Source organism: Aulonocara sp. 'chitande type north' Nkhata Bay, linkage group LG2 (assembly GCF_057382095.1).
Source record: "Aulonocara sp. 'chitande type north' Nkhata Bay isolate Kocher_YH1m ecotype deep benthic linkage group LG2, A_spYH_male_GT1.1, whole genome shotgun sequence".
Lineage (NCBI taxonomy): Eukaryota > Metazoa > Chordata > Actinopteri > Cichliformes > Cichlidae > Aulonocara > Aulonocara sp. 'chitande type north' Nkhata Bay.
In genome coordinates, this window is record NC_141345.1 from 10,623,054 (window position 1) to 10,648,018 (window position 24,965).

Sequence of the window (24,965 nt, forward strand, 5' to 3'; positions counted from 1 at the left end):
TTTGCAAATTTGCAGTATAATATTTATTTTCGTTTTTCCTGCAGTATATAAAAATTGGTGTATTTCAAAAATAAAACTATGAAGACACTCAAAATAAATTTCCTGTGGTAGGAAACTATTTTGTGCAACTTTTTTGTATTTACAGTTTTGAGGGATAAGGCTCTTAAATTTCTCTAACTAGAAATATATGTTGAAAAAGCAAAAACGATTTTCAATTTTTTTGTAGTTTATTGCACTTTTTTGCAATTTATGTAATTACTATGGACTTCATGCAGACATATTATTAAAATCTGGGCTATGATTGTTGTATTGATGTATAGCAACTTGAAATGCTCCCAAAAATGGCACCACACCATGTAAAAATATAATATAAGCTCTGGCGGACTTGGTTCTATGGTAGGTCTTAAAGGGTTAAGACTCAACTGTACACTGTGTTCATGTTTTCCTCTTTCTGGTCAATGGCTCATCTTTCACTGCTTTGAGATCAGTTAAGGCAACATTTGTCTAGTTAGTCTGTGTGTAATTATACACATATACATACATATATATATATATATATATATATATATATGTATGTATATATATCGGATCATGCTATATATATATATATATATATATATATATATATATATATATATATATATATATATGTGTGTATAATTACACACAGACTAACTAGACAAATGTTGCCTTAACTGATCTCAAAGCAGTGAAAGATGAGCCATTGACCAGAAAGTTTATCTACAATGCTTATGTGCAAAAAAACAAAGCCGACGGCCTCCAGGCTTCATTGTTAGAATGCAGAATGCAGACACTGTCATGGTCCTGGGTCGTTGACCCAGCGTTTTGTGTTTATTCTGATTTTGTATTAGTTTAGGGTTGAACCTGAAGTTTGGTGTATATTCAGCCCTACCTGTGTCTGTCCTTGGTGCTCTGTTCATGTCCCCGTGTTGTGTTGTAAATCAGTCTGTGTGTTACCTGCTTTACTTTGAAGGCTCGTGTTCTGGATTTCCTCTTCTATTCTGACTGTCTGTGTCTGTTGTCATTGTGTTCAGCTTGTGTCCTCCAGTCATCATGTGTATTCAGATCAGCTGTTCTTCCCTCCTGTGTGCGATTACCCGATTACCTTGTGTATGTGTGTATGTGTATATATAGTGGGTGTCGGTCTGTGTTCGTTGTCGGCTCGTCTGCGTTCTATGGTGTTTCGTTCCTGTCTCTGCGTCTCTCTGCCCCGCACCCCTTTTGTATGGTCTCAGGTTTGTCATTTAGTTCTTCCAGTTTAGGTTTCTTCAGTTGTTTTGTCATGCTTCATTGCCTGTTTTTGCCACTGCCACCTTGTAAATAATCGTCACTCGAATCATCAGTCACTGCCGCATTTTGGGTCCTCCTTTTCCTCCAACACCACACGGCTCACCCCGCCAGCTGTGACAAACACGACCATTAAAATGAAAGAAACTGTACAATCGAATGACTGCAGTCACAAGATGGAATTTACAACAGCTATTTACAGGATGGATACAAACAGTGTTGTGTTCCATTAAGGTGCTCATTGCTACCACTGGGTACTGGTCATATTTCAAACTTACAAAATTAATTTAGCCAGTTATCAGCCCAGGTACCTCCTATTTAGTAAAATAAGTATAAGTAAAATTTACAAGCTAAGCTAATTTAGTTACTCTGTTTATTTCAAGCAGCTCATATCCTAACACTAAACTAAATGACTAACAGTAAATGTATTTCATCGTTTTTTAATGTCTTTTTAATGATTTAATATCGAGCACAGCAGACCTGGCTTTGACAAGCTCATTCTTGAAACAATACCTCATTAGACTTGACTGCTACACATCTCTCTTGGGCTGTCTCATTTTCAGGCTTTATTTACGCACAAACATGTCTTGTATCAGCCTGATTGTGCTTGGTTCTTTTATCCATTCTGCTTACCAGTTTGTCAGCTTAATTTTTTTTCTGTAGCCTCAATTCTTTCCTTTTTTCCACCTTCCTAATTCTGTCTGTATTTCTATTATTTTCTCATCTCTGTCTGCTCTGTTTCTATTGCCTGCAGCGGTACAGAGAATAACAGCAGTGGTAGAAAAGGTGAATAATAAAAAAGGGATTTACACATTTCATACCTTTATATTTTCTCCAGATGCTTTTCCATATGTGACAGTTATGTGGGAGATTACATCTTAATTGATAGACCTACTACATCTCATTCCTTCAATCAGAATTACAGTTGCTATTTATCTAAATGAAACATGAAAGCACATAAGAGGAAAGTTGAAGGACATTCCTTGAGGACTGGAGTGTGGAATAGTAAATATGTATGCATGCATACAGGGTGTACCCCGCCTCTCACCCTATGACAGCTGGGATAGGCTCCAGCGCCCCCCGCGACCCTGAAAAAGATAAGTGGAAGCGAATGGATGGTAGTGTCAGTTTTTCCCTCAGTATTGCCATTGTACAGGAGTTCTCAAGTTAGCTTGGTGAAAGTTACCAATGAAAATTCTTTTTCATTCATTCTAAAAAAATGTTCCTAATATATGGATGCAGCCATCTGACGGTAGTAGTACTGTTTTTGTAAAGGAGTGGACATGGTTGTTGACAATACTCAGGTAGGCTGTAGAATTTAAACTATGCTTGTTTGGTCTGGGGAATATTTCCTGGATACACTTTCATCCAGTGTTGCAGCAGAAATTAACTATATGCTGATATTAGGAAATAGTGAAGTCCTTTGGGGAAAGTTTGATTGTGTTTCTTATTTTTCATACCATGTGGGAGCTCATGAAAACTTAGCTATGCTAAAAGATCTTTTGTTAAAAGGATTGGCGTAATAAGCATATGCTTCAGCCTAGGGCTGCACGATTTTGCATAAAATGAGAATCACGATTTTTTTTTGCTTAGAATTGAGATCACGATTCTCTCACGATTTTCTTCCATCCATCCATTTGCTTCCGCTTATTAACTGCACATCAACTTTGTAACAGTTGAGACTGAACAGAAAAACAATAAATAAACATAAAAACAACAAATGTCTCACATTTTGTCATTGCCGCAAAATGTTGTACTGCTTGAAATTCCGTCTCCACCATTGCTCGACACTGCGTAAAGAGCAGAAAAATAGTTGCGGGACGGCACTGCGTAGCGTTTGTCTAGGGTGTTGATCATTTTCCTAAATCCCTCGTTTTGCACAGTGTTGATGGGAGCCATATCTTTGGTCAGGTGATAAGTAATGGCCTCCGTAATTTCTTTGTGCCTGCGGGAGTTCGACGGGTATAGGGAAGCGCTGTATAATGTTCCCGTTATTGATGTTTGGGTGGTTGACCGGGACGGATTTTCCCCAGTCACTTTCTCGTCATCCCTGACGTGCCAATTTTAGCAGCCAGCTTCTGTACCACGTGGTATAAGGCTCCGCCCTTGTCATTTGTTGAGCAGGAAGAGTGAGCGCTTGTTTTCATGCAGATTACGTCCCGGATCAAAATGCGGTACAATCGTCGTCTTTTTTCTTTTTTTTTCTTTTTTTAAATCGTTGTCATTTGGAAATGAGATCGCACATGAATTGAGATCGCGATTTTCTAATGATTAATCGTGCAGCCCTACTTCAGCAAATACCTTTTGATTAGCCTTGTCTCCTGCTTTCTTGCTTTGTGTTAATCTTTATTCCGTATTCACTGAGACATTTGCTAATCAATAAATCATCAATAAATGAAAAATAAATGTGTGGGAGCTGATGAAAAATATTTAGCCAGGCACTCATGAACAAGTATGAACATTATATTCTTTACTGACACCCAGTGTTGGTCAAGTTACTTGAAAAAAGTAATCAGTAACTAATTACTGATTACTCCCCCCAAAAAGTAATCCCGTTACTTTACTGATTACTTATTTTCAAAAGTAATTAATTACTTAGTTACTTAGTTACTTAGTTACTTTTTAAAAACACGATTTACAACCTGAAGAGGTGATAAAGTGATAGATCTTTCAGCCCAATTCTACTTTTTCTACATAATCCATCATACAAAATGTAATCAAATGGAAAAGTCTCTTTTTAAAACTTGTTTTATCAGTTTTAATCTTTTAACTTTATGCATCAAGCAAAACATTTAATTATATGCAACATTCTCTGACTTGAATAAATTAGTTTAACATTTAAACCTATTTTCTACACATTCCAGCACATAAAATAAAATATTTTTTGTGTTTTCACTCACTCTTTCAAACAGATGCAAGTAAAACACAGCAGAAAATAAATAAAGTCAAAGACTCAGCGGTCCTTTTGCTCTATTTTCACCTGTAAAGCAGGAGCAGGGTAGGCGGAGGGTTACCCTGGTGCAGGTGTGCTGCGGTCAGTTGAAGAATCCGCGCGAGTGTCTCTGTGAGTTTCCCATCACGTCGTAGCTTGCTCGGAAGTTTAGGGTTTTTTTTCGCTGTAAAAAGAAGTTTTCTTCCCACGCACGATGGACGCTAATGTTTTTGTCACTTTTTATGGAATCAAACTCAAAGTAAGGTCAGTACTTCCACACTTTAAACGCTGCACGCTCATACTCTCTCCCGCACTCGATATATGATCCATTGTTGATCTGCACACAGCTGCTGTCACCAACGTCGCACTTGCTTACGTCACTGTCATGAGACATTCTCGCAAAAAAAATCACGGTTTTAGTAACGCAGTAACGCAGCGTTCCTACGGGAAAGTAACGGTAATCTAATTACCGATTTTGCAATAGTAATCCCTTACTTTACTCGTTACTTGAAAAAAGTAATCAGATTACAGTAACGCGTTACTTGTAACGCGTTACTGCCCATCTCTGCTGACACCCCTAAAAAACAGAACTTAATTTTTCACAGAGATTCTGGTCGTGTCCAAATTCATGGGCTGCATCCTCCTGAGGCCGCATTTGTAGACCGATTACGTCACAGCGACGTGCCGAAGGCTGTCTAAATTCGTAGACTGCTCCGAATGCAGCCGACAAATGCGTCCTCCTTTTCTCCGAATTTGAAGGATGGGTCGGGTGTGTCCTTCGTGGCCTACCATATCCCAGAATTCATAGCGCGGCCCAGCCAAACTCCAGTTTCCAACAATGGCGGCTGCTACTAAGTTTTAAAATTACTCATACTAATCTTTCTGGGTCACAAAATAAACTTTTAACATATTTTCAGGCGAGAAAGTAGCTGTGTAAACATCAAATATCTTTGGAGGCGTCTGCTACCCACCAGCTCGATAGCTAGCCGGGAGCTCGAGGGTTACTGATGCGGCCGAGAACGGCACGACTCCCGGCACATCATTTTCAGATCACCGCAGACTTTCGCTGCTCGGGTTAAACGTAATATATAAGTCACTTAGACAACCTAAAAATGTTATTGTTGGGCTTTTTTCAGTGTTTTGTTTGTTCGTGAGTAAATCGGTTTGGCTGAGATTAAAGTTATTAGATTAGATTAGATAAAATAAAACTTTATTAATCCCCTGAGTGGGTTCCTCCTTGGTTTTTACACAGCTGACTAAACGTCAAACAGAAAACTGATTAAACAGAAGTATGAGACAGTCGAGAATTTACGCCAGTGTCCTGTTATATTTTAGATAGCAAGGAGCACACGGCTGAGTTTATTAAACTCCACCGAGACAGCGGTGACGCTAATCTGAAGGCTAGACCGTCCAATTTCACGGCCGTTTACTTCCGGCCTACCCGACCTTCTGAGGACCCGGCCCACGTAGACCACGAAGGCCGGGTCCTCAGGAGGATGCAGCCCATGAATTTGGACACAACCTCTGTGATCTCTGTGCTGTTACAGTCATTCAAACTGCTAATGTATTTGAATGCAGAGTTCATAAGAGTTGTACAATAAGCTGTCTTACCAGAATTCAGGACTGTGATTTGAACATTAATGGCACATCAAAGGTCAGTTTTCTGTATGACTCGCATGAAATCTGACTAATGGTGTATTTTATAATCTTCCGATATTTACTGTAGCTGTTTTTCTTCTGGTTGCCAGATTGTCTTTGCATTCTTAAGCCTTGGTTACAGTTCCCGTTACACATCATTGAAATCTGCTTGAAGTCCGTTGTCTGGTTTAATAGTGTAGTTGATTGATTGCAATATAAATTGTCAGCAGATGACTGAGAATTTGAGAACATGTTCTGTGTGGATTCCCGGGAATATCTGTTACTTTCTGTTACTTTTTACTGTAAGTTTCTTCAGGGGTAAGTGTGATGATGTACTGGGTTATGAGTGTTGGAGTGGTTACTCAAAAAAAGGTATTACATACTATTCTTTAATTTTACATTACTTTAATTAGTTTCCAGGTAGCATAAATAAGTAGATTACATTACATTACCAATGTTTTACTACATCACCTGTGTAATCGCTAGTTCATATCTTTACACTAAACTTTTCATTTTCCCATTTGATTTTCCCATTCTTTTAGTAGCCTTTTTAAGTATTACCACGAAGCAAAGCACTTCAAGGAAAAGTGATGCTGCTGTAGTTAGAAATATTTGTTTATCTCTGCTTATGTTACCTGTTAAACATCAATCCGTCTATGCTTAGTTGGGTCTGCATGCTCTTGAACATCAGTTTGAGTCTGGAAGCATCTCTCACTATTAGTTTTGTGTTAGCATTAAAGCTCATGTATAAGTGTTTAGCATATGACTTTTGTAGAGGTCTGTAGGGGTTTATATGTTGTGTTTGCATTGATGAAATGCTGTTTCTGGCCGAATTTGCTCAGTTCGCTCTTTACATGACATTTTCATCCCCCTGTGCAATGAATTAAAAGTAAATGTCACTCCTCAAAAGTTGTTGATCGCTCTCACATTTTAGTCTTTTTTACATCAAATGAGGTTAAGTGATGGTTGCATAAGAGTGCATACAAAGGCAGGCTTCATAATGTTTTTTCTGTTCAAGCATCACGCATATAATTGAAGAACTAGTACAAGTAAAGGCATAATCATATTATATTTATTCTTCAAAAATCAAGTCATTTAAAAACATGCATTTGCACTGGCACTGAGCAGTACTGTTGCTGTGCAGTAACACAGAGCAGTATAGCACAGCCTTGCACCTGACACTAGATGAGTCTGGCTTGTCACGTATGGATGCTTATGAGTCAGCCATTTCTCATTGAAACAAAGTATTTAAAGTTCCCATAGGAAAAATGAACTGTGGAAAAAATGTAATGTGGCTTTATGCCCATTAAAAGATGTGTGTTTTTTCATGTCAGCACCTATTGCGCCAGAGGGAAGCAGAAGACATATGGAAATCTTGTGCACCCAGGTGCAAAACCTATAAGCTACAAGGTAAGTGTGATAACTGTGCGACAGACACACATGCAGTGGCTTACGTTTGCTGCACTCAGTAATTTACCATACATACGTGAATTTAGTTGGACAAGGTTCATTTAAAGGTTTGTGGCCTTAAATGTTTACCTGCTATAATTAATGACTAAAACAACAGGACCTCCAACTTCAAATAAAAAATACAGAGGAATTCAAACTTCAAGAGAAAAAAGAGATTATCTGTTTAACTTTAAAGAGCTTTAATTAATTGCGACTTATCAAGACTTTCCCATTTTTCAGTGTTGTGTTGTTTACTGTGTGTTATCACAATTAATTACTTGAATGATAGAGACCATTAATCTCTAATAAGGAAATTAAAAGCACCACTAGCACTGCATCCTGCATCAGGCAGTGCATAGACACTAAATCAGTTTGCAAAAGTAATGCGCAAGCAGTTTTAAAACCCACACCCTCAGTAATTGTGAAGTTAGAAGGCTTAGGAATTCTCAGTTTTTATTTGGCGTTATACTGATGGGCTTTACAATCCTGTCTTGACTTAACTCAGTCTCATCAATCAGTACCGTTTAAAGGCAGCACTTGGCTATAGAAAAGAAAATTTAAGACAATCAAAACAGAGCCGTGGTTAGACTACTTGCTGAGGGCACACCGTGTATACGCTCACTACAGTAACAATAATGCACGATGCATTGATCAAAGTCAGGTGGATATTGTGGGAGAATAGACAAATGCTTCACATCTGCAAATACTAACACATCACATTTGTCAGACTTGTTTACGTTTTTGCACATTTTCTTTTTTGATTTATTTTGATGATCCACCAGCTGACTGAGGCTTTTCTATATAGAGCTCATTTAGGCTCAGCAAGCATGCTTTTACACAAACATGTGCGTACACACATACAGCAGTGCTTCTTTATCTCATGCCTTATTTAGTTTCTGCATTCAGTAAGCAAAACCCAACAAGCCCAGCATGTCATAGATTCACTTATAATGAAATGAATGGGGAGGAAAAGTCCTGCACATTCAAGAGCAGATAACTCCAAACACAGTCATGTACACCAAAAACATACCTCCACACTTCATTACCTGCACTTCTGCAGTTTTATCTGACATTTCAGTTTGTAATCTCTTAAAAAAATAATTTCTCTTTGACAGGTTGTAATTAATCTGCAGCTTCTATGACGAAGTCAAAAAACAGCAGGGCATGATGAAATAAAACACTAATGCAAAAAGAGAAAGCATTCGGAAAGGAACAGTTTAAACCTTAATTTAATCAGGAAGTAAATCTCTTTTGCAAAGGTGTACCGGCTCAAGATAATTAGCTGGGCCTTCTTGATGTTTTCAAACCAAATGTGACAAGCAAGCGATGGATCTATGAAGCTGGACTATTTACTATCACAAGTAGTTAGTCGATGAGCATACCCAGATAACCCACACCGCCCCTTAACAGATTTAGGAAAGTTCCTGTTAAAGTTTCAACACTGGCTCCCATAAGTTTCCTGACAATAGAAATACGTCTGAGCTCTATTGGGTTACGAGCATGATCATGAAGTGGATCAGCCCAGAACTATACAGGAGGAACTTGTTAATGTTCAGAAGGAAGTAGGAAACACAGTCTCCAAAAACACTACACACTACACCATGATGGATTGGAATCTTGCAGTACCTGCAAGATCGCCCTGGTCAGGTATGTCTTAAGTTTTCCAGTGAACAGTAAATGATTCGGATAAAGCTTGGGACAAAGTGCTGTGGTCAGATAGAACCAAACTTGAGCTCTTTGGGTCACATTCAGCATTTTCTTCATTCAAACACGAGTTGATGCCAAAGGACACATTTCCCACTGTGAAGCACAGACATGGAAAGACACTGAGGCTGTGTTTCTCCTAAGGGTACAGCATGACATCACCAAATTGAGGGGCTAATGGAATGGCCGATGTACCATAACCATAACCTCCTTCCCTCACACAAAGCACTGAAGATGGGTTGTTGATAGGTGACCCAAAACATATTGCCAAGGCAACAAAGAAGGGCTAAATAAGAAAGATATTAAGTTCCGGGAGTCGCCTAGACAGTCTCCAGACATCAATCCTATAGAAATTCTGTGGAGGGAGCTGAAGATTTTAGCTGCCAAGTGGCAGCCTAGAAACCTGAAAGATTTAGAGTTTCTGTAAAGAGGAATGGGTCAAACACTCTGAGATGTGGTCACCAGCTGACCAACTGCAAGAAGGGTCTTACCGGAGTGCTTGCCAACAAGGGTTTCTCCGCCAATTGCTAAGTCATGTTTTCCTTGGGCATCTGATATTTATTCCATCCATCCATCCATCCATCCATCCATTCGCTTCCGCTTATCCTTTTCAGGGTCGCGGGGGGCGCTGGAGCCTATCCCAGCTGTCATAGGGCGAAAGGCGGGGTACACCCTGGACAGGTCGCCAGTCTGTCGCAGGGCTAACACACATATTTATTCCACTCAATGAAAATACATTTGTAACTTTTATCTACTGTGGTTTTCTAGACTTTTGGTTTTTATTCTGTCTCAATCCATTAAAATAAGATAAGATAAGATAACCTTTATTAGTCCCACACGTGGGAAATTTGTTTTGTCACAGCAGGAAGTGGACAGTGCAAAAGTTATGAGGCAAAAATTAGAATACAATAAGAATAAATACAGTACACAACTGTACAGAATAGAATAAAATAAAATACTATATACAGTAGAATAAAATAAAATAAATATACAATAAGATAAAAATAGAATACAAATACAAATACTATATACAACTGAGTAAAAATACAACGATGACAGAAAGGATTATTGCACTTAGTATTATTGCATATGTATGGATGTGTGTGCTTGATCAGTTAAAGTCTTTATTATGGAGTCTGACAGCAGTGAGGAGGAAAGACCTGCGAAATCTCTCCGTCCCACACCGTGGGTGCCGCAGTCTCCCACTGAAGGAGCTGCTCAGTGCTGTCACAGTCTGCTGCATGGGGTGGGAGATGTTGTCCATCAGGGATGACAGCTTAGCCGCCGTTCTCCTGTCACTCACCACCTCCACTGGGTCCAGAGGGCATCCTAGAACAGAGCTGGCCCTTCGGATCACCCTGTTCAGTCTCTTCCTGTCCCCAGCAGAGATGCTGCCGCCCCAGCAGACCACACCATAAAAGATAGCAGAAGCCACAACAGAGTCATAGAATTTCTTCAGGAGTGGGCCCTCCACTCCAAACGACCTGAGTCTCCGCAGCAGGTACAGCCTGCTCTGCCCTTTCCTGTAGAGGGCGTCTGAGTTATGAGTCCAGTCCAGTCTATTGTTCAGATGAACACCAAGGTACCTGTAGCTGTCCACAGCCTCAATGTCCATACCTTGGATGTTCAGTGGTTGCAGTGGAGAATGCTTGTGCCTGCGGAAGTCTACCACCAGTTCCTTGGTTTTACTGGCGTTGATCTGGAGGTAGTTCAGCTGGCACCAGTCCACAAAGTCTTGGGTCATGAAATGAAACGAGATTTAGCCTTATTCCAACATTGATTAAATGAGTTATTTACCTCAAAATTTGACACAAGACCCAATAATGACAAAACAAAAAAGTTGATGACATCATAGGAAGTTGTGAAACTGAATTTAATCCATTTTGAAATGAAGTTAAAACATGAAAAAATGTGGAACAAGTGAAGTGCCCAAATGCACTTGGACAGCAGTCTTTTCACAACCACAAGTAGTATGGTCCCTTGCTGGCCTTTAAAAGATGGCAAGTTTTAAGCACTGCTGCATTGATTTTCCACTTCAGAACCTGAAGGTATGTCTATTTTTTATACTTTTTTTAATACTAGACAAAAAAAAATATTTGGTGAACTGCTATGAGAACAAACATTTTAAAACCTAAATCAAGTATGCCTTGGTTCAAACTCAGGATCTGCAGAAATATCAGTTGAGAGCAGTAAGTTAAGAATCTTTAATTTAGAATATTTTTGTATCACCCTAATGAGTGAATCGTGACTACTTTGAGCAATGGAAAATAGAAAACAAATTGTTTAAGGATATTCGATTTGCTACGTCAATTTAACGTGTTTAATTTTTTTTAGCTGTAATAGCTTTATTTTTGTTTTACAATGCATAAAATAGAGGAAGAAAATCCAAACTTTTGATGGGTACTGTCGATGGAATATAAAACAGCACGTTTTTTTTCTCACACTTATATTGATGATTAAAATACCCATTACAGATTTGAACAGAGTATTACTGTAAATGGAACATAGTGTAACAGTATCAAAGTCCACAAAATTATTAAGTAATTTCCTCCATGTGCATTTAGAGATATGCAGACACAGAAAATTAAAAATTTGACAGCAGTGAAGGCTTAAATGTAAAAAATGTACCAAGGGACACTTCCCTCCATGACGCAGATGGATAATCCAATGTGGAGAAGCAGGATTACATCTTAGGCTGCTTTGCATACTGCAACACATGATGACTCAGGGAACTTTGAAAGAAACGTTAAAGTGAGTCTCGTGCTAGCAATTTGTCACAGATGACTGAGTAGATGGATTAATTTTAATTAATATTTTAATGGGAAATTTACCTTTTGTATGCTTTGACTTCCAAGATTGACGAGTTCCACAATCTAATTGTTCAGCTAAAGTGGAGGTGGGAAATTTTATATAAATGTTAGGCTCCTGCCTGCATTTTCTCATAGTTTGTCTATGAGAAAAATATGTTTTTTACAGCTCATAGCTGTCAATAGTGAGCCTGCACGTTCCACTAAATGTGGTTCCCATTAGAAAAATATCATTGACAGGTATTTTATCCCTACAGTGAGGGAATACTGTGGCTTTGTTATGCTGAAACTTTGGATGCACTCCTCCACTTAGATGGAAGGGTTACTGCAAATCACTACAAAGTTGTTCTGAGTGACCTTTATCCTAGCATGAAATATTTCTATCCTGACTACAGTGGTCTGTTACTAGATGTGTCCCATTCCATATGGCTTAATGAACACATGTTGAAGATCCCTCTTTACCACCATCATCAAAACACCATCGATGGAATATTTTTGTATGTATCTCTCTAGTCAACCTGTTCTACATCTAACTGCAGGTTAGTACTGACAAGCAACAGTACTAACAAGAAAATGTTATAAAAGATGGTTGCAGATGGGTGGAATTTCCTATTTGTTTAAAACAGCAAGGGTTTTATTTTAGCCCACACTAAAAGTACCCCCTCCACCTAACTACATAGTCTTACTGCCAAGAACTTTTAGTGCTTTAAACTAATGGCATAATTTCATATATAAACCAAACAAGAAAGCAACAGAGAACCTAAAGTTAGAGATGAAAAGTAAACCCAAAGCATTAAAAAACAACAAAAAAAAAAACCCCTCAAACAGTCCCTCACAGGAAGCCAATGCCTGCCTTTTGGTATGAAATTGTATGGTTGCGCTATCAACAACTTAATGTGCCTGTTAATGTGGACTTCTATAAGGTTTTCTGCATGTTTTGTTTGTACTCACATGGAAAATTGACTCTACAGGGAGTGCAGAATTATTAGGCAAGTTGTATTTTTGAGGAATAATTTTATTATTGAACAACAACCATGTTCTCAATCAACCCAAAAAACTCATCAATAAAGCTGAATGTTTTTGGAAGTAGTTTTTAGTTTGTTTTTAGGTGGAGCTATTTTAGGGGGTTATCTGTGTGTGCAGGTGACTATTACTGTGCATAATTATTAGGCAACTTAACAAAAAACAAATATATAGCCATTTCAATTATTTATTTTTACCAGTGAAACCAATATAACATCTCCACATTCACAAATATACATTTCTGACATTCAAAAACAAAACAAAAACAAATCAGTGACCAATATAGCCACCTTTCTTTGCAAGGACACTCAAAAGCCTGCCATCCATGGATTCTGTCAGTGTTTGGATCTGTTCACCATCAACATTGCGTGCAGCAGCAACCACAGCCTCCCAGACACTGTTCAGAGAGGTGTACTGTTTTCCCTCCTTGTAAATCTCACATTTGATGATGGACCACAGGTTCTCAATGGGGTTCAGATCAGGTGAACAAGGTGGCCATGTCATTAGTTTTTCTTCTTTTATACCCTTTCTTGCCAGCCACGCTGTGGAGTACTTGGATGCGTGTGATGGAGCATTGTCCTGCATGAAAATCATGTTTTCTTGAAGGATGCAGACTTCTTCCTATTCCACTGCTTGAAGAAGGTGTCTTCCAGAAACTGGCAGTAGGACTGGGAGTTGAGCTTCACTCCATCCTCAACCCGAAAAGGCCCCACAAGCTCATCTTTGATGATACCAGCCCAAACCAGTACTCCACCGCCACCTTGCTGGTGTCTGAGTCAGACTGGAGCTCTCTGCCCTTTACCAATCCAGCCACGGGCCCATCCATGTGGCCCATCAAGACTCACTCTCATTTCATCAGTCCATAAAACCTTAGAAAAACCAGTATTGAGATATTTCTTGGCCCAGTCTTGACGTTTCAGCTTGTGTGTCTTGTTCAGTGGTGGTCGTCTTTCAGCCTTTCTTACCTTGGCCATGTCTCTGAGTATTGCACACCTTGTGCTTTTGGGCACTCCAGTGATGTTGCAGCTCTGAAATATGGCCAAACTGGTGGCAAGTGGCATCTTGGCAGCTGCACGCTTGACTTTTCTCAGTTCATGGGCAGTTATTTGGCGCCTTGGTTGTTCCCCACGCTTCTTGCGACCCTGTTGACTATTTTGAATGAAACGCTTGATTGTTCGATGATCACGCTTCAGAAGCTTTGCGTCGGAGCAGTATGCATCACGTGATAGAGCGGCTGTGGCATGCGGGACCTGTTGGTGGTCTGGATACCATTTGGAGCTTCGCTACCAACCCGGCATGTCATCTCCGACAAAGTTATCCCCGAGAGAAGTAAAGCAAGTGTGTAAGTCCATCTCTGAATGTATGTAAAGCATTCCTGCGTTAAGCTTAACAAGCGACTGCCTCTTCTTGCTGCTACTTCAATCATGAAACTGCTTAATGATCAGCTGATCGGCTTTTCTGTCGCGAGTGAGTCCGTCTCTCTGGTTTGTTTTTGGCCCACTTTGCACCAGAAAGAGGAAACCAGTGGCTGAACAACAGCAGCACGTTTAAGCTTGATAAGCTGTTGTTAGAATTTATTTAATATTACTTTCTACTCGAGGATCTTTTTCTACGTAGCTGACGGCTGTAACTGTGCAGGGGCGGATCTAGCAAAGTTTAGCCAGGGGGGCCGATAGGGCATTAACAGGGAAAAGGGGGCACAAAGACATACTTTTCTTTCTTATTCTCATTTAAAATGTCTAGCTTTTAATAAATAATTATCCGAATCTTACACCCAAAGTTTTAATTTGATGTAAAATGAATAGAAGTCAATTACTGTATATAGTATATAGTGACTATTAAGTCTAATATATATACCCTAGTAAGCTATAGTACTTTTTCCTTTGGAAAGGTACCATCTGTGCAGTCTGCAATTTTGTTGAAGAAAGATGTTGAATCTATTTAATATTTCTTGAAAAATAATTGATTTCTGTGCATTTTTTTTCACACTGAATCAAATTAAGGTTGATTACGTCGATTAAGCATCATGAGGTGGAGTGTGAGGGGTGGTTCCCTATTTTTTATTTATTTATTTTTGTTGTTGCTGGGAGTTGGAACCCTATTAGTTAGGTTGCTTAATATTTATGCTAAGTACTCTTTAAAATACCAGAATAGGGAGGATGGTGTAGGTTTAAGTTTATTAGATTGATCAGTATTGCTGAACTATGAAATTTTTTTTTTTTGCATACAGGTATAACAGAATAGCTTTAGTGTAGTTGTTGTTTTAAACTTGAGTATGAACTTATACAAAATGCAGCAAGATATTTAAAAAAACAGTTTTGTTGATTAAAAAACACTATATCGGATTCATATCGGTATCGGCAGATAACCAAATTTATGATATCGGTATCGGTATCGGACATAAAAAAGTGGTATCGTGCCATCTCTACACCTGATATAGGGTGTTGATGTCATTAGACCACACCCCTTCTCATTGCAGAGATGCACATCACCTAATATGCTTAATTGGTAGTAGGCTTTTGAGCCTATACAGCTTGGAGTAAGACAACATGCATGAAGAGGATGAAGTGGACAAAATACACATTTGCCTAATAATTCTGCACTCCCTGTAAAGCAGAATCCCTTTGATTCATGAAGTGAGGAAAATTATTTACCACTTCTGTTAAAATACGATGAGAAGAGGCTCTTGACCAAGCGTCAGTAAGCTGGGGGTAAGAATGTGTCACTCCAGTAGAGTTCTAGGACCTTATTACTACCAAAGCACAATGAAGTTGTTTCTAGTGGTCTAGTGGACTGTGGTGGCTCTACACTATATTGACATTTGGATTTGTCCCAGTTTCTCATCTCTGCCTTTGCAGAATGTGCTCAATGAACCTTGTTTCTGAAAATGCAGCGTTTGAGAACATTATTGGAACCTGGACCTTCTATTGGACACTCTTTAACATCTCATTTCCTCCAACTTTTTGAAAGGCAACCAGGGAGAGAGACGGACGGCATCATTTGCGTTGTGAGAACACAGGCAACAGAGCAAGAGTTTGTCTGAGAGCAGACAAACCAATTTTCCCCCAGCAAATGACAGTTACAAAGTACCTAATAAAGCACACAGGATGTCTGCAGTTGTGACAACTGTATCAAGTCATTTATTTATCCACTTTAAGACACTTTACAATCTGACGCATGCACTTCAGATTTATATTGGTCCCTGCTGATTTCTGTCGCACCTCTTTTTTGACAGATTGCTCTTCTTTTATTCCAAGTCATGGTGACGCAGGTAGTTTGTGTACATGTGCTCATTTGTGTGTGTGTCTGTTGGAAGAAAATTAAGTCCGACTAGCAATAGCAAGTCATCTGTCACGGATGATGGAGTAAACGGGATAGTCTTAATGAATATTTTAATTGAAGCATTGCCTTTTTGAACTTTTGGCTTCTGACTTTTCTCCCAGCTGTCTCCAATGGTTTCAGCATCATTTCTAATTAATAGGCCAGTCATTTGCGATCCTGACAAATAGTCTGTTATGTACACATGCACACAAGCAGACATGCAAGAATAAGTGGGTGTACGGATATGAACTGATGCATATGTAGTGTGCACTCCTGAACACATGGCTTATGTATGCACACATATCCTTATTTGAGTATCACTGCCTGAACTCTATTAATTCTTCATATTATGTGATGACAGTAAGTAACATCACGGTATGTCTCTTACTAAATCAAGCTCTTTTTCATACTTTCAGCTCAAATCTATGCATAGTTTCAAGGATACATGCACAAACATACATCTCATTAGATTTTTAAATGACACTACCATACCATACAACATGGACAACTGCAATTGCTGGTATTGGTATTGCAATTTTGGTCTCTGTTTCAGAACTGTAACACCATTACAGCTAACAGTGCAGAACTAAGGTATGCAGAGCGGGTTCAGTATATCCTGCTGGTAATATGCAAGATTATTATCTGACAAATGGGATCTGCCAGATTGAGAGCTAAAATGACACTAAACTACTAAGCCACTCAGTATTACCCTGGTAGTGAGGTAAGATGTGAGCACAGGAAAATGTGTAAATGAGCTCTTGGCCCCACCTTTAGTATCCAAATATAAGCTGCCATACTGACTGTAGAACTGAGGGACACTGCACACTCATACCATAGCGTGCAGTGATGCTGAAATATCAATTGTCAAAACATACCCTACGCTATGAAACAAAAAACCCCAAACAAGCCTTTTTTAAGTCTTTTTTTTTTTTTTGAGAATTGAAACCGTGTCCATAGACTTTAGATTAGGAAAGGATGTTGCTGTGGTTAAAGACACAGACTTACAACCAGACTTGTGAGTGAAACCAGAAGATTTAAGGCACGGTAACACTGGCTTGACTTTTCAGGCCCAGAAGACATGCCCATGTTTTGTATAAACTCTTTGGCCTGGTTTCATGTACATATACAGGATCATACTTTATACTGAATTGTACGTACCTCAGAGATAACACTGCCGCATGACTGGATACTTCAATGAATAAAGAGGTTTGGTGAGTGTATATGACAGAAATTATTATTTACAGATTCTCTCTAATGAATCCTTCAACAAATATTATTTTCAAATGTTATCTTTAGCTGACACATGGGGCTGTCTGAGCACACACCAACAGTTTTTTTTTCTTCATTGTGTCACCAGTTGCTCACGTCATCAACTGACACAAGTTGCTTTAAAACCTACAAAGAAAGTGACACCAAATTAACCATCTTTTTTTTCTACTTTATGTCTTTCCATCCTCTCTACAAAGTTTGACTGGCACAACAACACACACACACACACACAGTACCTTCTGTTATCTCTGAGGCACCGGCTGTATTTCCATATTTGGACCGGTGAATAGTAATATGACTGGGGGCCTTGAGGAGTAGAATGGGGTTATTATTGTGTCAATGCTCCTGAGTCTATACTGACAGGGTTATGGCAACACACACACACACACACACACACACACACACACACACACACACACACACACACACACACACACACACACACACACACAGAGTTCTCCATGTTCCATGTTTTTATCCTCTGGCTAATGCACAAATCAATGTCAGTGAGATTCAGTGTTTATATATATATATATATATATTTACTCATAAAAGGTGCAACTGATCCATAGTGTAGTGATTTAGTGCATTTGCGTTAATAGGAAAAGCTTGATGCAGCAGGGGACACAAATCCTCTTTGGTGTTGTGTCAGGCAGGGCAGTCCTTTAAAACTCAGCCAAATCAAACATGTAGTGCTACCTTCTGTGACAAGGGAGGATCAGAAAGCTTTTCATTACCAAAAGCCACAGAAACTATAACCATCAAACAAAGTTAATTTCAGTTTGTGTGTTTGTTCAGTTTCATTTTCTGCAAGTGCACTCTGTGAACAAAATCCCTGAGTCTACATGATCCCTGAAATCTGAGTAAGAAAAAACAAAATGGAATGCTTATTTCATGTACCGTATGGTTTTGAGACAGTTTATATATTATTATCTGCATCCTTAGTCTTACTCGTTTGTTTTTTGCCCAACTAAACATGATGAAACAAAAATTTGCTTCTTGCTAACAAGAGGACGCAATCCTATTTTCTAGCGTGCACACGTGACTAATTTCCATGTGTATGCACATCTGGCACGTGATCCAGATCTATACACTGTACAGAACAGTACATATTACAGTGCACATTATTAGGCAAGTATAATTCCAGCAGTGAGTCCAATAGTGTTTTTCCTTTTTAATCATTACATCTTTTAAGTTGCTTTCAGCATTCCTTTGGACACAAAGTACTGGCAAAGATGTCATTTCTTGAAGTAGTTGTTAATTTTCAACAAACCATAAAAAAGTATTTAAGGATAATTTTTTACAATTATTTTCAATTAGTTTTATAAATGATTTTGATCATTTCATTATATAATTTCATGTCATAAAATTACAATAATGGGCATTAAAAATAACCCAATGGCATAACAAACAGTGTGGCAAATCTGTCTTCTGCTTTGTATCATATTAAGGTGTGCTTATCCTGCCTATTAACTCTATTTTAATTCATACTGACATGGCAATTTCTGAAGTCTTTCCCACTGATAAATCTGTCAGAACCTTTCACTTGAGTTTTGCAAAGATCAAAAAAGAGGTTAAGAGAGTATTTTTCAAATCATTGAAAAACACTGAAAGTGCCACTGCAGAAAAAAACAAAAAACAAAACAAAGATGGGCTACAGCAGAAGAAGGTGAAGAAGGCACACCAACTACCATCCCAGCCTGCTAAGAACAGGAAACTGGAACCCCTTTGCATGGGCTCAGCAAAACTGAAGAATAGAACATTGGAAAAACATTGCCTGGTCAGATGAGTCTCAATTTCTGCTGTAACAATTAGATGGCAGGGTCAGAATTTGGTATGCTAAAGCCTATTGTTGCTGATTATGCTCATTAATTTATGACCACAATGTACCCATCTTCTGATAGCTGCTTCCAGCAGGATAAAAAAAGAAAAAAACTTATCCAAAGGTCAGAACATCTCAAACTCATTTCTTAAATGTTACAATGAGTTCGCTATATTCAAATGGCCACCATATCTTAATTTGATCCAGCAGCCCTGGGATTTGGTAGAACAGGAGATTTGCCCCATGAATGTGCAGCTAACAAATTTGCAGTAACTGTATGATGCTATGATGTTAATATGGCACAACATATATTTCATTTCCATATTAATCTGTATTTGATCATATTTAATCACTCCTGCCTGGGGGTGAGTGAGAATAGGCCGTGGTTGGGGTGTGGGGTGTCACTAAGACATTAAAATCACATGTATAAAACCACCAGTCAAATCTAATGAAAGCTTGTTCAAAAGTTTTAATTTTCCCAAAAGAAGGTTTAAAAAAACAGTTACAATACTCTAGTGTACCTGAGTCAGGACAACAATAAGATTGGGTAATGACTGGCTAATGTTTTTTATGTCGACTTTTGATCAGCTCAACTGTCACATACCGTAGATCTCCATCTCCACTCTTCTTTGAGTTGCCATCTCTCAGTTGCGTTGAGTTTACACACTACCGGTCAGAAAACCCCAATTTTTCCAGGTTTTTATTGAAAATTAATGACTGATTGCGCTCTGAAATGAAAGCATAGTACATATGAGCAACTGGAGTTAAAAAAGAAATTATGGAACTTTTAACTAATCAAAGTAGCCAACTACCCAAGCCAGCTCGATGTGGTTTAAGTCTGGAAACTGTGCTGGCCACTCCATGTTTTTGAGCTTACCATCTTGTTAAATTTCCCTGAGGTAGTTCTGGCATAGCTTGGACTTATGTTTTGGGTCATTATCTTGTGGTAGAATGAACCCCTGACCAACTAGGCGCATACCAGAGGGTTTTGCATGGCACTGCAGAATGCTGTGGTAGCTGTTTTGGTTCAGGGTGCCTCTCACTCTTTACAAGTCACTAGGGCTGCTCAATTAATCGAATTTTAATCATGATTACGTTCTGGGCTTTCAACGATCATTAAAAATGACTGAGCCGATTATTAGCCCCTCCCTTGTGCTTTACTCTCGCGCTGCTCCGTGTGGCAAATCGAGCGCACCTCTCTGCATTTTGAACACGCATCACAACAATTAAGAGGACCCGAGGAAAGCTCGGAAAGCTGAGCAGAAGTTATTTGGAGAGGAGAGTGACTGCCGTTGGTTGAAAAGAGAGGTAAAAAAAAACTTCAGTGGTGTGGAAACATTATGGGTTCGCGGAGTCAGACGTGGATCAAGTAGACATAGTGTGTAAACTTTGCTACGGTGTCATAGCTGCACCACAGAGCAACACTGCAAAGTTCACTAAACATAGATGTTTACATTTTTCATTTATTTTTTATATTGCAAACATTTGCACTGTTATCAGTATTTGCACACTATTTTATATTATTTTTTAAAGTCATTATTCAATACATTGTTATTGTTATCCCTTTTAATCCCTGTAGAACCGGAACCGCGTAAGCTAGCGCAATAATTTTTTTTGCATATGAAACCGGAGGAGTTGTACTTACATCTTATGCCATCAGCTTGTCCTCGGCCATGGTTTCCTTCCACATAAAGCTTTGCAAAAATTGCATAAAAAGCACTTGCAGCAACTAAAACATAATATTCCAGAAACAGGCTTTGCCGATCCGATCAGCTGTTCGTAACACTTCCCACATTGAAAAAGACGTCAACACAAACTATCGCATGTCCGCCATTTCCTGACAGACACCGGAAGTGACGTCATTTTTCGCGGAAAATGTAGTTTTTTACTTGTAGGCCTTAAAAGCCTATACTGGTGTTTTTATAAGTCATGTTTGACTTTTCTGAATAGTTTCTGGGATGCTTAGAACTCGAATTGCACTGCTGGAAATAGTTTATTTTGATGCACCTGCTGTTTTCTTTGCAAATTTGCATCATAGGATTGTTTTTTTGTTTTTCCTGCAGTATATAAAAAATGCTGTATCTCCAAAATAAAACTATGAAGACACTCAAAATAAATTTCCTGTTGTTGTAAACTATTTTTTGCAACTTTTTTGTATTTAACGTTTTGAGGAATAAGCCTCTTAAATTTCCCCAATATATGTAAAAAAAACAATTTTCAATTTTTTTGTAGTTTATTGCACTTTTTTTGCAATTAATTTTTTTTTCTTTATTATTTGTCACATGCATAGTTATACAAGTATAACACACAGTGAAATGTAGCCTGACACGCTCCTCGACATGTGCAAAAATTGGGGGGGGGGGGGGGGGGGTGTAGAGGAAGAACATTATATATATATATATATATATATATACACATATAGTATATACACTGGGTGAATGTGCAGTAGTAGCAGCAAGCAGGTGAATTCTGTACATTAATATGAATAGACATCTGACTAATGTAATTACTAATGTAATTAATGTAATTAATTACTGACGTAATGCATAAATATTATTAAAATATGGGCTATAACAGTTGTATTGATGTATAGCAACTTGAAATGCTCCCACAAATGGCACTACAGCATGTAAAAATATAATATAAGCTCTGGCGGACTTGGTTCAGACGTAGTGCAGAAGCTGCAGGCGCTTTCTCCTGATGCACCAAACTTTATAATGGGGGACTTTAACCATGTCTCCCTTAAATCAACTTGGGCAATCTGTATCAATATGTATCCTGTCCTACCAGACGGGATAAAATGTTGGACCTCTGTGTGCATCTTCTGCCCATCTATAAAACTGTCTTAAAACGAGAGAAGACAAAGACTAAGGATGTTGACATATGGTCAGAAGAATCTGTGCTTATCTTGGAGGAATGTTTTAAGTGTACAGATTGGGAAGTTTTTATTCAGTCTTGTGGAGATGATCTCGACGCTTTGGTGGATGTTACTAGATCTTATGCAGTATTTTGTACAGACATGATTATACCCCGTAAGCGCGTTAAAGTCTACGCTAACAATAAGCCATGGGTCACTAAAAGCGTCAAATCCTGTTTAAGGAAAAAGAGACGGGCCTTTAAAGAGGGGGCTGTTACCGATTTTCAGACAGCCACCAAGGAAATGAAAATCGAGATCTTGAAAGCAAAACAGAGCTACAAAAACCTTCTTAAAAGCAAATTTGCTGCAAAAAAATTTGGGTCTGCCTGGACTTGTATGAAAACCATAGCAGGGTTTCAAAATCCCCAGAGCAGTAGTCAGGTCATTTTAGATGGTTTTAATTCAGACAGAGATTTTGCAAATGCTTTAAACATGTTTTATGCTCGTTTTAGTTCTTCTGATTTTAGCGAGGATATTTTGGAACTGAAACTGAAACTGAGAGATACTCAGCACTTTATCATTGAACTCAGCGATGTTAAAAAGGCCTTTCATACAGTCAATGTGAGCAAGAACCAGGGTCCTGATAATATTAGTGGCCGCCTCATGAATTTTTTTTCACATTCTGTCTCTCACAGTTGAAGTGTACCTCTGGTGCAAATTACTGACCTCTGTCATCATTTTAAGTGGGGGAACTTGCACAATCGGTGGCTGACTAAATACTTTTTTGCCCCACTGTATGTGCCACAGTGAGCTTTATATATTTACTAGATATGTGTGTTTTGTTTTTTTTTGTTTTTTAAAGGGATGCCAAATGCTGTCATTTTTCTGTAAAGCAAATTTACCTTGTCTTTGGGTATAAATAAAGTTACCTTGACCTTGAGGTCTTAAAGGGTTAAATAAATATCGTCAAATAATCGAGATCTCAATTTCAGTGAAAATAATCGTGATTATCATTTTTGCCATAATTGAGCAGCCCTACAAGTCACCAACCATTCATCCAGCAAAACAGCCTCAGAATATCAGAGCACTTCCTTCTCCACTTTTGACAGTTGATGCCACAAACCATGGACCCATCCTTTTGCCTACTTGACGGCATACAAAGATCCTGTGTAATGAACCAAAGTTTTCAAATTTTGTTTCATTAATCTATAATACCAGTCCTCAGTAAACTAATGGTGGTGTTTTATGGCCCTGGCAAACCTCTTTGTCTCATTCTGAGATCTTAGCAATGGCTTTCTTGCTGCAACTCACTTATCACACAAGCTGTTAGCCCTTAGAAACTTGTCCTCTGATTCAGTTGTGGCTTTGGGTCTGCCAGACCTCTTCCTGTCAGAGTTTGCCCCACTTTCTGAGTGGTTTTTCATGGTTGTGCCCACTGTTGTTCTGCATAGGCCTGAAGCCCCTCAGTGAGATCATTCACAAGACTGACTGCAGATACAGACTGTGGAACGGCCCAAGTGTCAGCCACCTTGTCTACATGGATGACATAAATCTGTACATGAAGAGTGAACTGATCCACCAAGATTTACAGCAACGACATTGGAATGTCATTCAGATTGGAGAAGTGTAGTCGGACGGTAACGAAAAGAGGGAAAGTAGTCACAACTGAGGGGACTGGACTACCAGGAGGTAACACTGAAGACACTGAGGACAGCTACAAGTACCTGGGAATACCACAGGCAAATGGGAACCACAAAGAGGCTGCTAGGAACGCTGCAATCACCAAGTACCTTCAGAGGGTCAGGCAAGTCCTGAGGATTCAGCTGAACAGTCAGACGAGGAAGTTCCTGACCATGCATGGAGGGTCCAACACCCTGAGATTGTACACTAAGTGGAAGGAAGGAGCGCAGGGACTAGTGAGTGTCAGTAACACAGTCAAGGATGAGACAACAAACATCCAGAAGTACATCAGAAAAGATGGAAAGACTTGCTCAGTGAATACCTCAGGCAGTAGAAACCCAAGATAGAGGAGCAAGAGGAGGAACCATCATGGAAGGACAGGCCCCTCCATGATATGTACCACTGGCAGATATAGGAGGTGGCTGACATTCAGAAATCTTACCAGTGGCTGGACAAAGCTGGACTGAAAGACAGCACAGAGGCACTAATCATGGCAGCACAAGAACAAGCTCTAAGTACAAGATCCATAGATATCTATCACACCAGGCAAGACCCCAGGTGCAGGCTGTGTAAAGATGTCCCTGTGACAATCCAGCACATAACAGCAAGGGGCAAGATGCTAGCAGGCAGGGCATACATAACCAAGTGGCTGGCATAGTATACAGAAACATCTCTGCCGAGTATAGCCTGGGAGTCCCGAGGTCAAAGTGGGAGACGCCCCCTAGGGTGGTCGAGAATGATTGGGCTAAGATCGTGTGGGACTGCCAGATACAGACAGACAAAATGGTGATTGATAACCAACTGGACATAGTAGTTGTAGACAAGCAGAAGAAGACAGCTGTAGTGATAGACGTAGCGATACCAAATGACATTAACATCAGGAGGAAGAAACACGAGAAGCTGGAGAAGTACCAAGGGCTCAGAGAAGAGCTCAAGAAGATGTGAAGGTAACAGTACCCAGGGGTAATTGGAGCGCTTGGTGCAGTGACCAAGCTAGACAAGTGTCTCCAGCAGATCAACATCTGCCATCTCTGTTCAGAAGAGTGCATTCCTAGGAACAACAAAGATACTGCGCAGGACCCTCAAGCTCCCAGGCCTCTGGTAGAGGACCCGAGCTTGAAGGATAAAGACCGCCTGCAGGGCTGAGAGGGGAAT

The 24,965-nt window shown here is 39.3% G+C and overlaps 1 pseudogene; it reads left to right on the forward strand.

Moving 5' to 3' along the window:
* Nucleotides 1–23,983: 23,983 nt before the first annotated feature.
* Nucleotides 23,984–24,755, forward strand: LOC147337437 (uncharacterized; annotated as a pseudogene).
* Nucleotides 24,756–24,965: the final 210 nt, after the last annotated feature.